Raw genomic sequence first — 14977 nt, forward strand, 5'->3', positions numbered from 1 at the left:
CTCCATTTACGATGAATGTAAGATTCCAAATGTAACACATTCTTGCAATGTAATCATACACCCGTGCCATACACAAATCATGTGCAATTAGGAAAACATAATTAATAATAGGTAATTAATTTTTCCATTAATTGCCCTCTCTCTTTGCACTCTGAAGTATTCTTTTCACAGAGATTACTACTTTTTGTCCCAATTCCCCAAATGGCCTACTAGTATCAGCCCACCAGCAGCAGAAGGAATTTTTAGCCCTTAGGCATAGCTAAATGGAGCATCATTAGAGCTTTTGTTTTATTTTTTAAACATACTCTGCAGTGGTTCCTTATTTCAAAAGCTAGGAATTATAGAACGGTCTTCCCAATAAGACTGGATATTAACTCAGAAAAATACCTTGTCTCATGGATTGAGGTTGATTTAATTCATTATAGAAGAGTATGAAGTTATTTGAAGAACCATACCTTTTTTAAGGGGAAAATATTTTTCAAAAAGCCAATGGCTTATGGTAAATGCAAACATATAAAATATTTTGCTATGAAGCATCTGGTTTGAATCCAGGGCAGGTTAGCAATCATTAGACATGGGTTCATTTGAGTGACTGCCTTTGTACCTAGTAAAAGTACACCTCTGACATAGAAATTTCATACAACTCTGTGCTTGAAAAGCAACTTCCTACCAATCATCTACTGATTCCCTTCTACCACTTAATTCCAAACTCTGCTCAAATCCAACTTTCGCTATGAAAACTTCTCTTTATTCACTGGGCTGGAGAGAGGTTAGCCGCTGCCCGGGACCACTCCCGTGGAACTTTATTAAACACCCTTTCTCCTGCACCCCATATGAGTTAATGAACATGATTCCTCTTTGCTTCTCCCAGAACACACTGCGGCCAGAGCCGCAGGGCTGGGATAGCTCCTTCTACACAGCTCTTTGATCTTCTACATGGAATGGGCTTACTGTTGCAGTGGACACTTCGGGGCTGAAAATAGCAGAAACTGGATCTACCTAATGTAAGCCAAAAGGGAAATTCTTGGAAAAAAAAGTGGGCTGCCTAACAGAATCATGGGGCCGCCCAAGTAACATGCTTGGAAACACAGGGACCAAGGCAGCAGGGACTGCTTAACAGCCTGGTTGATGATGGTCCAGCTCCCACTGTTTTCAGACTTTGCCTCACTCTGCTCCTAATTTCAGTTCCAGGAAGAAAGTTTATATTGGTTTATTCTGAGCCACCAGCCCTCCTACTTCCTTATCATAAGAAGCACAAAGCACTTGAACCGTTCCATCTCATGTTAGAGGGGAATTTACCCAACTAGAAATAAGGGCGCTATTGGAGAAAGATGAGGAACTGTTTATTAGGCAAGCGTATCAGCCAAGAATCACCATGCATTTGCTGAAGACAGTGGCATAGGATCCTCTGGAAATCTCTTAGGAGACCTGCTGCAAAAAGAGGCAAAGTAGTAAAGGAGAAAGAGCACGGGTGTTGGAGTCAGAACCACTTGGATTTGCTACTACCTGCGCGATGGGTCCTTTCTGAGCTTCCATTTCCACATCTGCAAAATAGATTTACCTCTTGAGGTGATCATGGGGATTGCATTAGATAATATGTGAAAGTAGCTTCCTCGGTAACTGATATTCAGTGGGCATTCTTACTAGTTTCATTTGTTTGGGTCTGTGGGGAGCATTGTTGCCCAGCATTTCTAAAAATAACTCTGAAGCTTTGTGCTTGCTCTTAAGCAAGTGTTTTCTCTTTAGAAAACTTCAACTACTTTATGATATTAACAGACCCCCATCTCCCTCTAAAGTCATTGGTGCTTTCAGTAAGTAATGCTTTGTCATGCTCTTTTCTTAACTCTTCCATTTAACTATTGCATCTTACATTTTGTTGCTTTAAAAAAAATCTTTGTTGTGTATTTTCTTTATATTTTTGCTTAATATTTAACTCAGTTCCACCATCACTGCCACACCCCTCACCTTCCCCACCATACATCTGCTCTTCTAGGCACTCCCTGTCAGCATCATGCTCTATCCAACTGTTCACTAGGACTTTGTCATTTTCTTAGTTATCCTTGACATCTTTCTCTCACCATCTTGCCCCAGAGTTTCAATCACTCAGTTTTGTGGATTCTGTCTCTCAAACATTTCTTGATCCATCAACTTCTTTCCAGATCTACCACCAGCAGCCTAGCCACCATTGTTTCTGAATCCTCTCTACTTTGTTAGTTTCATCTAGTACTTTTTCCTGATGCTCACATGCTGTATCTTGTTGCCTGGAAATCTGACCTTCCCATCTTCCCACATCGGAGACTACAAGCTTACAGTTGCCTCTGCCTTCAGCTACCTCCTGTTCACACTTGTTTCCTAGCTTAGATGTTAGTTTCTTAGAAAAGTCCTGCCTAATCCCACTGTCCAAATTAAATTTACTGCTAAATGTATTTGTGGAACTCTGCACTTCATCATGGCTCTCATCCTGATTCCCATATCGAAAAAAAATGTGTATTTTTGGTTTGTTTATATTTTATTACACCCATCAGACAACAAACTCCATATGAGCAAGAACTAGCTCTGTCCTATTAATCATTAGTTGATGCGCAAAAATATTTAATAAATGAATGACTGGCTATATGAATGAATGATTCCAACTAGGCACAAGTGTGGCATAATAATTGTGAGGATATGTGAATAAAATAAAAATAAATTAGGAAGAAGTTTTTCATCTAAAAATTGCTCTCCATATTTGTCAGAGACATATAGGACTATGTCATTTTTCTTTCTACCTTTATTTTCTGCTGGCTTCAGGTAATACAATGGAATTGTTTTCTTTTTTTTATGAAGAGATGATTTCATTTATTTTTAATTGGTTTCCCCTCATAAACCTTTTTTTAATAGATTACATTAAGCTAAATGAACTCATTTAAATGAATTTCCACAAAAAGTAAAATAATCCCATCGTTTATCATTTAAAGAAAACAATACAATGTGACCAATTTTACTTGAATGCTGAAACATTAATGATGATGCAGGTTTTACAAGAAAAAAATTTGGCCTTATTTATCTTGAACAGAGATTTATTTTCATAGACAACTACATCTAGCTCACAGGGATGACTAGAAAAAATGTACTCAAGGAAAGAGAGTCATGTTGTGAGTAAATACTCAGGACCTCCTTGAGGCAGTAAGAGTTAGGGTTATTCCTCAGGGTCTAGAAGTTCTGGAGGTAAGACTGTGCTTCTGATTCTACGTTTAATTCCTCCAGTCTAAGACTCCTCCAAAGTAGGCATCTTGTCTCACCTCTCTTCCTCGACAGGTCCTCTCCTTGTGAAACATGCAACAGTCAGGTGTTGTGACAGGTGTCACACCTGTGACAACACCTGACTGTTGCATGTTTTCATTTTGTTGCTTTATATCTTTGGTATAGGACTACCACCAAAAATGTAAAATGTTATTTTAAAATCAGTAAACACTTTTTTAGTTCTTTAATATATGCAATTATTTTACTAATTTTATTAACCACTAATATTTATTGAGGACTTGCTATATACTAATCACCATGTCAAGTACTTTACAGGCATTTATTCCACCCAACATCCCATAAGTAAGGGATTATTATTAGCATCCCCATTTCACAGATGTAGGAAAAAAGCCTTAGGGAAGTTCACATGGCTGTTTTTCATAACTGGCCCTTGAACCCAGCCCTCTTCAAAATTAGCCCAAGCTCTTACCCACTCTGCTGTACTTAAAGTGAATCTTGATATATTCAATTCATTATGAAGCTGTTCTCTCCAATATTTTCCTTTTAAGGTATCCCTGGGCATTGTTAGGGCCTGTAAATAGGGGATATTATACAAAGTGTTTCCAAATCTAAAATGCAAGGGTCACGATAATAGTGGCTATTCCTGATAAAGGTCTTCAAATAACCTGTATACTGCCTTGAGTGTTTCACATATATTATCTCATTTAATTCTCATACAAGAAATCTGCTCTGTCTCATTATCCACTTTGAAGGATGAGAGAGAGGAAGTTTGTCAAGGTTAGTTAAATTTTCTGAAGTTCCACTGCTATTTAAAAGCATGCAATGAAATTAGAATCCATGTCCACTGACTTCCAGTCTCAAGGTTAAACTCCTATCTGGCCTGTAATGTGACCCTCCTCAACCCACACCCCACTACCCCCATTCCTGGAATCACATTGCTGGCCCTGGCCTGCCCTGACTTCTTCTAAGACCCCAGATCAGGCTGGAGGGTCCATTGTGATTCTCAAGAGCACTGCTAAGTAAATTCTATCATACAAACATACAGGGGCCAGATATTCTCCACTAGCAAAACACTTCGCAGGATTCCCTCCAGGGCTTTGTTTAAGCCACGTGTCTACCCACTGTACAGGAAAAACCATAATTCTCTAAAAATACTCAGGATTATTAGTCATTCCTTCTGAGAAGTGATTCTTGTTTAAAAACTCCTATTCTCATGACTTGGTAATGCTTTCTACTTAATTGTTGGAAAAATCCAAATTTCTGAACTTTGGAAGCTCAGGTAGTCAAAGGATATCATTGTTACGATTCTGAAATGTCATTGTGGGCTGCCTATAGCTTTCTCTGTTATAATATCATATATCATTGTCTTTTAATGTTAAAATTAAAAAATATATATATGATTATTCTTTCAGAGCTAGTATCATGTATCTATAGGAGGTATATGTGTGTATATATGTATGTGTGTGTGTGTGTATATATATGTATATATAATTTTTTCCCAAAGAGCTTTATTTTATGGGTTTTTCTGCTTTAACCACATTTGTTTGTTCAACAGGTCATATTGAAAAGTTTGCTTTATAGTTGGCTGTCCTTTAGTTCTCATCTGTCTTTATTATCTTTGATGCCAGGCCACTAAAACCAAAGGTTGCCAGTAAGTTCGTGGGAGTGGTTTGAGTTAGGGAAGATGAGAGAAAAGATGTTCTTTTTCCGTAAAAGAAACCATAAAATATATCTTCCCCGGGAATTCAATGCCAGGTTGAACTTTCCCCTGCCCCTCTCATCCCAGGACTTTCCATTCACAGACCTCTGTTTTGCTTGTAAAAACCGTATGAAATATTCAATGTGCCTCACTTAACGTAAGAGGCTTAGTTCCCTAATGCAGGAAATTTCCTATACTTTTACTGTCTGTGACCTACATTATAATAATCACAGTATACTACATTTACCAGTCAACTTGTTTGTGTAGACTATATAACATAAATCCTTATTCAACTTTTATTGTGTTCCTTTTGGCAGCTTTGAAACAACTTTAAAAGGACCCTATATTCTAATATTTATTCTAGTATTTGGGTTTAAGAAACAGCCCAAGTTTATTTTCCCTGCCTAAAAATGCCACCGTTTTGTTTCCATTCGTACTTCTCAGAAACACTATGTCCCAGTGGGAACTCAGCAGGAGTCTACTGAAACTTGTGTTCCTAAACAAAATCTTGCAAAATGTTCCCATTCATCCCAGGGCTTTAGAGGTGGGTTTCACCCCACTGTGTTCGAAGGGTCATCGCCCCTTGAGAGGCCCAAGTGGGCTAGAGCTCCCTGGCTGGTGTCATATTCATGCCCGATACCCAAGTCCTCCCCACCCCTCCAATCTGCCAGAGGGATAGTGGACTCCTTTCCTCTGCCTACAGTGGGAGGCTGACATGTCTGTCCAACTTTCTCATTAGCACTTGGCCAGGTGGCACAGAAGCATGGGGGGTTAGACAGCCATATTGAGACAGGCTGACTGCCGTGAACACTGGCAATACCTTAGGTTGTGCCGTTGACCTCCTTACAGAGCAGAAGGGGGAACAGTACTTATAGCAGGAGGAGGCTTCTCTCTCTAGGGATGGGGATGAAGACATTGATGACAGTGGACACCATGTGTGGAACGTGGTGATTGTGCTAAGACCCTCCATCCATCATCCCATTTAATCTTCTCAACAATCTTACTAGCCAAGTAATATTATTTGTATTATTCCCCAGCAGTCTTCGAAGTGATTTAGGCATATCAATTCACTTAAATCTCACAAAAACTATGTGAAGTATGTATTATACAAATATAATTTTTACATACAAGGAACTTCAGGTCAGGTAGATTTCTGAGGTCACACAGCATGCGAAGTCTGATTCAACCCCAAGTGATCTACCCCAAAACCCATACTCTGGACTACAACACTACAGCTCTGTCAAGCAGCTTGTTTAAATGGAACAGTTTGGTAGTGGTAGGTTCTGAAGTGAAGTCAAGATCTTCAGTCTGTTGGTGGAGTGTTTTCTCAACTTGCCCTGTGACCCACAGCTTCTAAGATGGTTCCCAATCGTCCCCAGTCTCTGGTGTTCCCAACCTTGGGTAATCCCCTTCCCTGAGTATGGGCTGGACCTGGCTTTCCATCTAATGATTAGACTATGCAACAGCAGGAGGATGTCACTTCCAAAATTAGATTAAAAAAAAGACCATGGTGCTCGCTTCGGCAGCACATATACTAAAATTGGAACGATACAGAGAAGATTAGCATGGCCCCTGCGCAAGGATGACACGCAAATTCGTGAAGCGTTCCATATTTTTAAAAAAAAAAAAAAAAAAAAAAAAAAAAAGACCATGTCTGCAATTTTGTTTGCACTCTTCCTGACTGGCAGTTCTTACTTGCTTGCTTGATAGAATGAGCTGTCATGCTGTGAGCATCCTATGAAGAAGCCCACATGGCTAGCCCACGTGGCAAGAACACAGGGCAGCCTCCAACCAACAGCCAATGAGGAACTGATGTGCTTCATCCAACCACCCAACAAGGAATTGAATCCTGCCAATAACAGTATAAGTGAGCTTGGATGTGGACTCTTCCCCATCCAGGCCTTAAGATGTATAATGGACTGAATGTTTGTGTCCTCCCGGAGTTCATATGTTGACCTCCTAATCCTCTATGAGATGGTATTAGGAGGTAATTAGATCATGAGGGTGCAGCTCTCATGAATGGGATTAGTGCCATTCATGTAAGTAGAGACCTCAGAGAGCTCTCTCACTTTTTCTGCCATGTGAGGTTACAATAAGAAGTCAGTCATCAGCAACCCAGAAAAGGGCTCTTGCCACAACTCCACCATGCTGACACCTGATCTTGGACTTCCAGACTCCAGAACTTTGAGAAATAAATTTTTGCTGTTTATAAATCTCCCAGTCTATGGTACTTATTATAGCAGCCCGAACCAACACCTTGATTACAGCCTTGTGAGACACCCTGAGTCTGGGCCCCAGTTAAGCTATGTTCAAATTCCTGATCTACAGAAACTATGATATAATAAATATTAATGTTTTAAGCCACTAATTTTTGGTATAATTTTTCAGTGAAGGATAATACACCTTGGTTTACCCAAGGAAATAACTCATACTAATCTCAAGGTTTTATTAAGCACTCAAAGGGTTTATTGAGAATCACTGATTTCCCATGTTAAAATAAAAGGTGTGTATTTAATTTTTTTTTTTTTTTTTTTTTTTTTTTTGCAGTACGTGGGCCTCTCACTGCTGTGGCCTCTCCCATTGTGGAGCACCGGCTCTGGACACACAGGCCCAGCAGCCATGGCTCACAGGCCAAGCTGCTCCATGGCATGTGGGATCCCTCCAGACAGGGGCATGAACCCGCGTCCCCTGCATCGGCAGGTGGACTCTCAACTACTGTGCCACCAGAGAAGCCCAAGGTGTGTATTTAATATTTACCATTAACTGAACAGTATTTACTATATGCCAATCACTATACTGAGTTCTTTCCACATTCAATATTAAATATTAACACTTAAGCCTCATAACTTTGGGGAGGGGCATTTTTAGTCACAACTATATTCATCAAATTATATTTAATAATGGTGTTTTGATGTTTAATTTCAGTTATCTCATCAATTGTTTAGCTCTTCCTAGAGATCTCTTTACTCAGATCTTACCTGGATTCTTGGTTTCCCTGTATTAGCCAACTTGCTGAAGGTCTTCTTGGTGGTCCCACACCGCCTTGATATTTCTCTTATTTTTACTAGGACCACTATCACATTAAGAAAATGATCAGTCTTTGCTTTTATGAATGCACATTGTACTTTAGATACAGAATCTACAGCTTACTTTTTGTAATATCTTCTGCACAAATGTCTCTTGCTTCAGATCACTTATTTTTGGGGGCAAGTTCCTTTTATTGTTGTTATGTCTCTGCAAGGTTTTGACTATTTCTATTCTTCATCCTCTGTGCGTTGCTGATGATGGAGCCACAGGGTTTGATGTGTACAAACTTCACCTTCTTGATTAGCATGCAAGCTAAAATTAGATTCCTCTTCCCACATACCAATAATGGCCATGTCATCATTCATTATGTAACCCCCCAACACACACACACCCACACACAGCCACCCCCCAGATCAGGATGTTCTGTTTGAATGCTCGATGCTCATTATAAACCCAAAGTAAATCTGTTAAACTAAGTATGTTAGTTCTATTAGTTGCTTCTTCAAGTTTTTTTCATGTGCAGACAGGTAACTGTTTGGAAAAAGGTATATCACTCTCAAGACCATCATGCTCAGCTTCCTGGGTTCTTCAAGGCTATACAGACTGTGCACTCAAGATTTCACACCAAGAGCAGAGTTGAATAAACCCACATGGCAGATTCATTATTTGGGAAAAATTTGTGTATATTCAACACATATGAATTTCATTTGCCCAGTGCACAATCTAGAGATAAATTTTCAGTCCCTTTATATTTTATAATAAAAAAGGATTTAAAAATTGATGTTTAGCTTTTTCTCCTTAGATAAACATTTCTAACATAATTGCTGAGCTCCTTAGATTCCATTCCATTTATTTTTTCTGTATGACTTTTATTGAAGTTCTGTTTAAGTTCAGGCACCAGGCCACTGAAAAGCATGGAACATTTAGGCATTAACAATTTCTTCAAGAGTCTCGTGCCAGATAACTGCCGGTGTGTTTTAACTTTTAAAGCCCCTTTCTTCCCCTTAACCCTTGCATTGAAAAACTTGATTTTCAAAAGGATTGATCAGTTGTTAGAGAAGATGGGAAATCTTTCTTTCTTGGGGTTCTCTGGAAGGCTCTTCTCAAAACCCTACATGGCTCCAGGAATATTAAAACAAACAACGGCTTTGGCATTATTGTTCAAAAATAGGACCCCACATTTTTCTACCTTGGGGCTGTGTTGTAACCCCAGCCAGCTTATTATGGGAAATGAATGACTCTGATATTTTAGTGATCAATATGGATTACTAAAATACAAATAGCAGGGCTCCTGCAGGCCAAGCAAATTGTGATGGATAGTTTTGGGGAGTGTGTGGACCACTTTAGTCATTATAAGGTTTGGGGGAGGGGAGCTGAAGGAAAAGAAAGGATGAAGTATGACTCTCAAGTCTTGGCTTCATGATGGGTGGAGTCATTGAGAGAGACAGGAAATCCAAGTGTCAGTTTTCAGTGAAAAATAGTGGATTTCTCTTTGGATATGTTGAGCAGGAGGTGCCTGACAGACCTTTAGTTGTCTAACAGGCAGTAGAATATATTTGTCCCGTGTTCAAGACAGTGGTCAGGACTTGCAGTTGTGGGGAATGGAGGTATTTAAAGTAATGAGAGAATGTGAATGTTAATGGATTAATATGTTGCTATTTTTAGAAAAGGAGACAAACCTACAAAAGGTGGGTAAAAGGAAAATGCCTTTGGCATTGATATCTGTTCAAGAGTTTCATGTCCATAAGTTTAACTGTATGTGACTTAATCCTTTGAAAATATTTATTTAGCTCTTACACAAAGGCTCATCTTACGACCGTGAGATTATTGGGGCACTGGGGAGCATCTTGCTCTGGTTCCAGGTGGAGATAATTAACCTTGCACATCGGATGGATGTTCCTCTCAGGAGCCATCCTTCTATACCTCTATTGAAATAACTGTAAATTAAAATCTGGCATTATTATACTTATTTTATAAACTTTCGTAAAAAAAAAACAGCAGGCATATAACACATTACTTTGTAGATTACACACCACGTTTTTTAAAAAAAAATATTTCTAAGGATGACTATCACAGTTACCTGTTGCCATAATAATGCCACATATTTTAAAAGCCACAAAACATCAATGGCATACAGCAATTAATTTGTGTTCACATGTCTGGGAAAGCTGAAGATTGGCTGGGTGCCTAGCGGGGCTAGTGGGGCTTTCTCAGATGTTTGGGTGTCAGTCAGCTGCCAACTCAAGCATCTGGGGTTACTCTGCTCCACATTTCTCTTATCCTTCTAGCTGGCTCTGACATGTTTTCATGGCAATGGCAGAGGCACAAGAGAGCAAGCCTGAATGCAAGTGTACTTCAAGCCTTTGCTTGGATCCTATCTGTTAATATTGCATTAGCCAAAGCAAGTTGTGCATGTGGTTGACTCTGGTAAAAAAGGTTGTACAGCAAAGTTCCTTGTCACAGGGTGTGGGTATGGGGACAAGGAAAGAAACTGGGCTAGCATTGCAATCTATCACAACAGCATGGCTCCCGTCCACGAGAATGGGTCCCTGGAAGCAACAGTTAAATATGTCTCTCCTATCGTCTACTTAGAGTTAATTGGATCAATGACTATCACTATCCGAAGCTAAGAATCTAATTAAGAGGGTAGAGATGCATATATATAAAATAAATAAACAACGAGGACCCACTATATAGCACAGGGAACTATATTCAATATCTTGTAATAACCTATAATGGACAACAATCTAAATATATATATACATGTATATATATATATATACGCACAACTGAATCACTTTGCTGTACACCTGAAAATAACACAACATTGTAAATCAATAAAAAACTAAAACAGTGTATAGATGCAAAAAAGTCTCTCCATTTGAAGTCAAAAATCATATTATAGTTTCCTAATAAGTTCAAGATTTTACTACAGTTTAAAACTTTCCACTGTATTGCCCTCAATAATATCATACAGAGAGAATCCTTTACATAAATACATCACTAAGTACATTCACCTCTTTATTAGCTCAGTATTGTTTATCATATTTATTGTGTTATACACTAAAAATATATTAAAACATGGCCTCTGCTCTCAACATATTTAGAAAAATGGGAAATAAGTAACATATAATGCAAGGTGATAAGTGACTATAATCAAATTCCATCTAATTCTACACGATTTTGTGGCATCATGTTATGAGCCCTATGTTAGTTGCTCTAAATTTTTCATCTCTTGTAATCCTCAACAAACACATAAAGTAGTTATTTGTATCTTCATCTGGCAACTAAGGAACTGAAGTCTAGAGCCTTGAAGAAACTTGGTTAAACTTCCCTCACCTGCCAAACATTTGATTCAGATTTGAACGTAGCTCTTGCTCACCTCAGAATCCAGATACTTTCCACCAAGCAAAATTCCCTCCTTCTCTTAGGAATCCTCCCTATATTATAATGGTTCTTTGTGAAATTTGGATATGAGATTATATTTTTAATAGAAAAAATAAAAGAAAAAATTCTATTTGGTACTGTATCAATTTAATATTGTTAAACTTCTGTACTGAGATTACATTTTCCACCTATATCTGTTATGTAAAGTATTACATAACACTAACTATTTATTTATTTTTAACATCTTTATTGGAGTATAATTGCTTTACAATGGTGTGTTAGTTTCTGCTTTATAACAAAGTGAATCAGCTATGTAAAGTATTTTTAACTCATCTTTTCACTACACAAAATTCTGTTGCAAGTGCCAGTACATACTAAACATTTTTAGTAACATAAACAAGACATTGGTTGCATCTTTAATATTTTGCTGATGAAATGAAAGTCTTCCAAGCATCTATAATAAATTCTATGGTCTCTACCCTCTGAGACTAGTTAATTGGTACTACAGAACATTTAACGAAATGAAGCACCATGGGCAAACATCAACTCTTCCACGGAAAGCTTCCAAATGACACAGAAATGGGCTTCATGAATTTAGTCAGGCAAGACGTACGTTAAGATAATGTGAATATTACTATTACTTGCCCAATAAATGTATAAAGAAACTTGCTTGAATGTATAATTAAATATATTAATTATTAAACATGGTCATTAACTCATTGTTAATATACTTATTAAAAATTAACATCTGAAAACTATTGAAATTTTTGAAAATTTAACCCTAAGTCAGGATAGTAAACAATCATCAAATATTTTTGCTTTGAAGTAATAAATGTCTTCAAATTGAGTATGGAATACATAAAGCATATTAAAGCAACATATTTAAGTAAACTTTAGCCAATATTTTTATTTCTCTTAACTCCTAAATTGTCAAAATTTTTGATTTTCCGAGTCTGGACAGAAGGGCTACAATGAAAATTCTTGATCAGATTTTATATCTGTTGCATAAAGTAGAGATACTAGACTTACCCCTTTATTAGCCTTATACATAAACAGGTACTTTCTTAAGAGATTCATAATAACAAGAAACATAAGTTCTTAAATTTGTACCACTACAGACATGAGAAAATATCTTAAAGATGACAAATATCAGATACCTATAAAAAACTACATCCTTTAAGACTTGTATATGTGTATGGCCATTGTGGACAAGTGCAGTAAAATTAGCACAGAAGCCGAAGTCAGAAAGCCATGTTTCAAAATTTGGCTTTTTTACTTATAATCCTGGCTGCACATTCAAATCATCTGAGACACTGTTAAGACATATCAGTTCCCTGGGCACCCTCCCAGGATGCTGAATTAATCGGCGACGTTTGGGCTGCTTTGTTCAAGCACCGCTCCCACACCCTCAACGGAGGCAATTCTAGATGCATACTCTGAGAAACACAACACTAGGTCAAGTTCCGGATGCTGAATTCTCTTCTGCAAAATGGGATGATGTTAATTACTACCTAACCAATTTCTCGGGGTTTTTAGGAGGCTTAAATGAGATATATACATGCGTTATGTCAGCTTTCAATGCTAGGCCTTTCAGCTCTGTTAAATTGCTTTAGTGACCCAAGTGGTGCTCTATAAGAGTGCTGCAGTGTGTGTGTGTGTGTGTGTGTGTGTGTGTGTGTGTGTGTGTGTGACAGACACAGAGCCACAGAGAGACAGGGAGAGTTATTCATCAATTTGGTTGTCATTTCTTTTCTGTGGATTTGCCTTATTTTTCATGCAGAACAAAATACTGTTAAGGGATATTTTAAAACCATACTTGATAGATGTAATATGTGATACATGTTTTTCCAGCTAGTCTGAGCACCTTGTGCTCAGATAAGATAAATAAGATAAATCTTATTTCTGCGGTTTTCTATTTATAAGCTAATTTATATTTCCACTCTTAAAAATTCTGTTTATTAGAGAAGTTTTTTTTCCAGAACATAGATACAATACAGGCTAACAGGTAATAAGCTGGAAAATATAGAAATATAGCAAAAGAAAAATAAATCAGCCATGATCCAGAGAAAAAGCACTGTTGATATTTTGATTTGCTCATTTCTCCATTTATTTAGTACTTTTGAAATTATTTGTATGAGGTCATTCCATTAGAAGTTGCCAGCATTTTATCTGTTATGTTTTGCAAATATTTTCTAATTGTGTTACCAGCTTATTTACTTTTGTTTCTGGTACCTACTATTTAAAACTTTTTGTAATTATAAGACTGACTTTTTTTCCTCTATGATTAGTTTTATTGTTTTCATGTTTATAAAGTCCTTGCTTGATCCAATGTTAGACAAATATTCACCACATTTTCTATTTTGTGACTGTTTTAGTTAGCTCACTGATTCATTGTTATCATGCGGTGTGGTTCATATATCACATATAAATATAATTTCAGATACAGGTACACAGTTAAATTTCCCTGAACAATATAGGGATACATTTATTCTTTTAGTTTTCTTTTAATCCTTGCAATTAAATCAAGGAGAAAGTCTAAGACGGAGGTTAGTGAGTCTTTGAAACTTTTTACACACATGTTAATCTCCTTTAAAACACAAACTGGAGGCCTTGGGCTCAAAGTCCAAACAATAGCATCAAGCTACGTTAAGAATCATTGCTTCATGTGTGGAATTTATTTTTACAAGCACTTTCTATATTTAGAAAGTCATATAAAGCTTTTTATAAAAATAAATGTATTTAGCGTTTCCCTGGTGGCGCAGTGGTTGAGAGTCCGCCTGCCGATGCAGGGAACACGGGTTCGTGCCCCGGTCCGGGAAGATCCCACATGCCGCGGAGCGGCTGGGCCCGTGAGCCATGGCCGCTGAGCCTGCACGTCCGGAGCCTGTGCTCCGCAATGGGAGAGGCCACGACAGTGAGAGGCCCGCGTACCACAAAATAAATAAATAAATGTATTTAAACTCTAAAAAGTGTATTCATATAAAACTTTAAATGAAGAAGTGTAGAGATGATATGGGATAGCAGAGAGATTAAGGTGAATGAGGTGATGACATGGGTTTCCATCCTGCATGTGATATTCCCCAGCCAAATGCCCCAGGCATTCCCCTTGCTGAGCCTCCCGGCCCTCACCTGTAAAATAGGGACAATAATAGTGGCCACCACATAATTTGGTTGTGAGAATTAAATTATTTATTTTCTGAAAAAGCACTTATAAAAGTGCTTAATAAATATTATTAATTATCACCCTTATTAAGATACCTGAAACTAACTTAAAACCACCTGAAATTTATTTTAGAGATTGTTTAAGGCAGTAGTTCTAAACTTGGGTATTTTTGTGTGTGTGTTCGTGTGTGGTACGCGGGCCTCTCACTGTTGCGGCCTCTCCCGTTGCGGTGCACAGGCTCCTGACGCGCAGGCTCCGCGGCCATGGCTCACGGGCCCAGCTGCTCCGCGGCATGTGGGATCTTCCCGGACTGGGACACGAACCCGCATCCCCTGCATCGGCAGGCGGACTTTCAACCACTGCGCCACGAGGGAAGCCCTACACTTTGGTATGTTTAAGAAGCACCCAGAGAGATAAAGTAATGGAGAGGTCCAAGCTCATTGAAACTGAACGAGCCC

General features: G+C 38.2%; 1 non-coding gene across 1 annotated transcript; it reads left to right on the forward strand.

Moving 5' to 3' along the window:
- Window positions 1-6452: 6452 nt before the first annotated feature.
- On the forward strand, window positions 6453-6559 carry LOC137226883 (U6 spliceosomal RNA). The gene has a single exon (XR_010944577.1). It is a non-coding gene; the product is annotated as a U6 spliceosomal RNA (small nuclear RNA).
- Window positions 6560-14977: the final 8418 nt, after the last annotated feature.

The sequence above is a fragment of the Pseudorca crassidens genome, chromosome 6 (assembly GCF_039906515.1).
Source record: "Pseudorca crassidens isolate mPseCra1 chromosome 6, mPseCra1.hap1, whole genome shotgun sequence".
NCBI classification, from domain to species: domain Eukaryota; kingdom Metazoa; phylum Chordata; class Mammalia; order Artiodactyla; family Delphinidae; genus Pseudorca; species Pseudorca crassidens.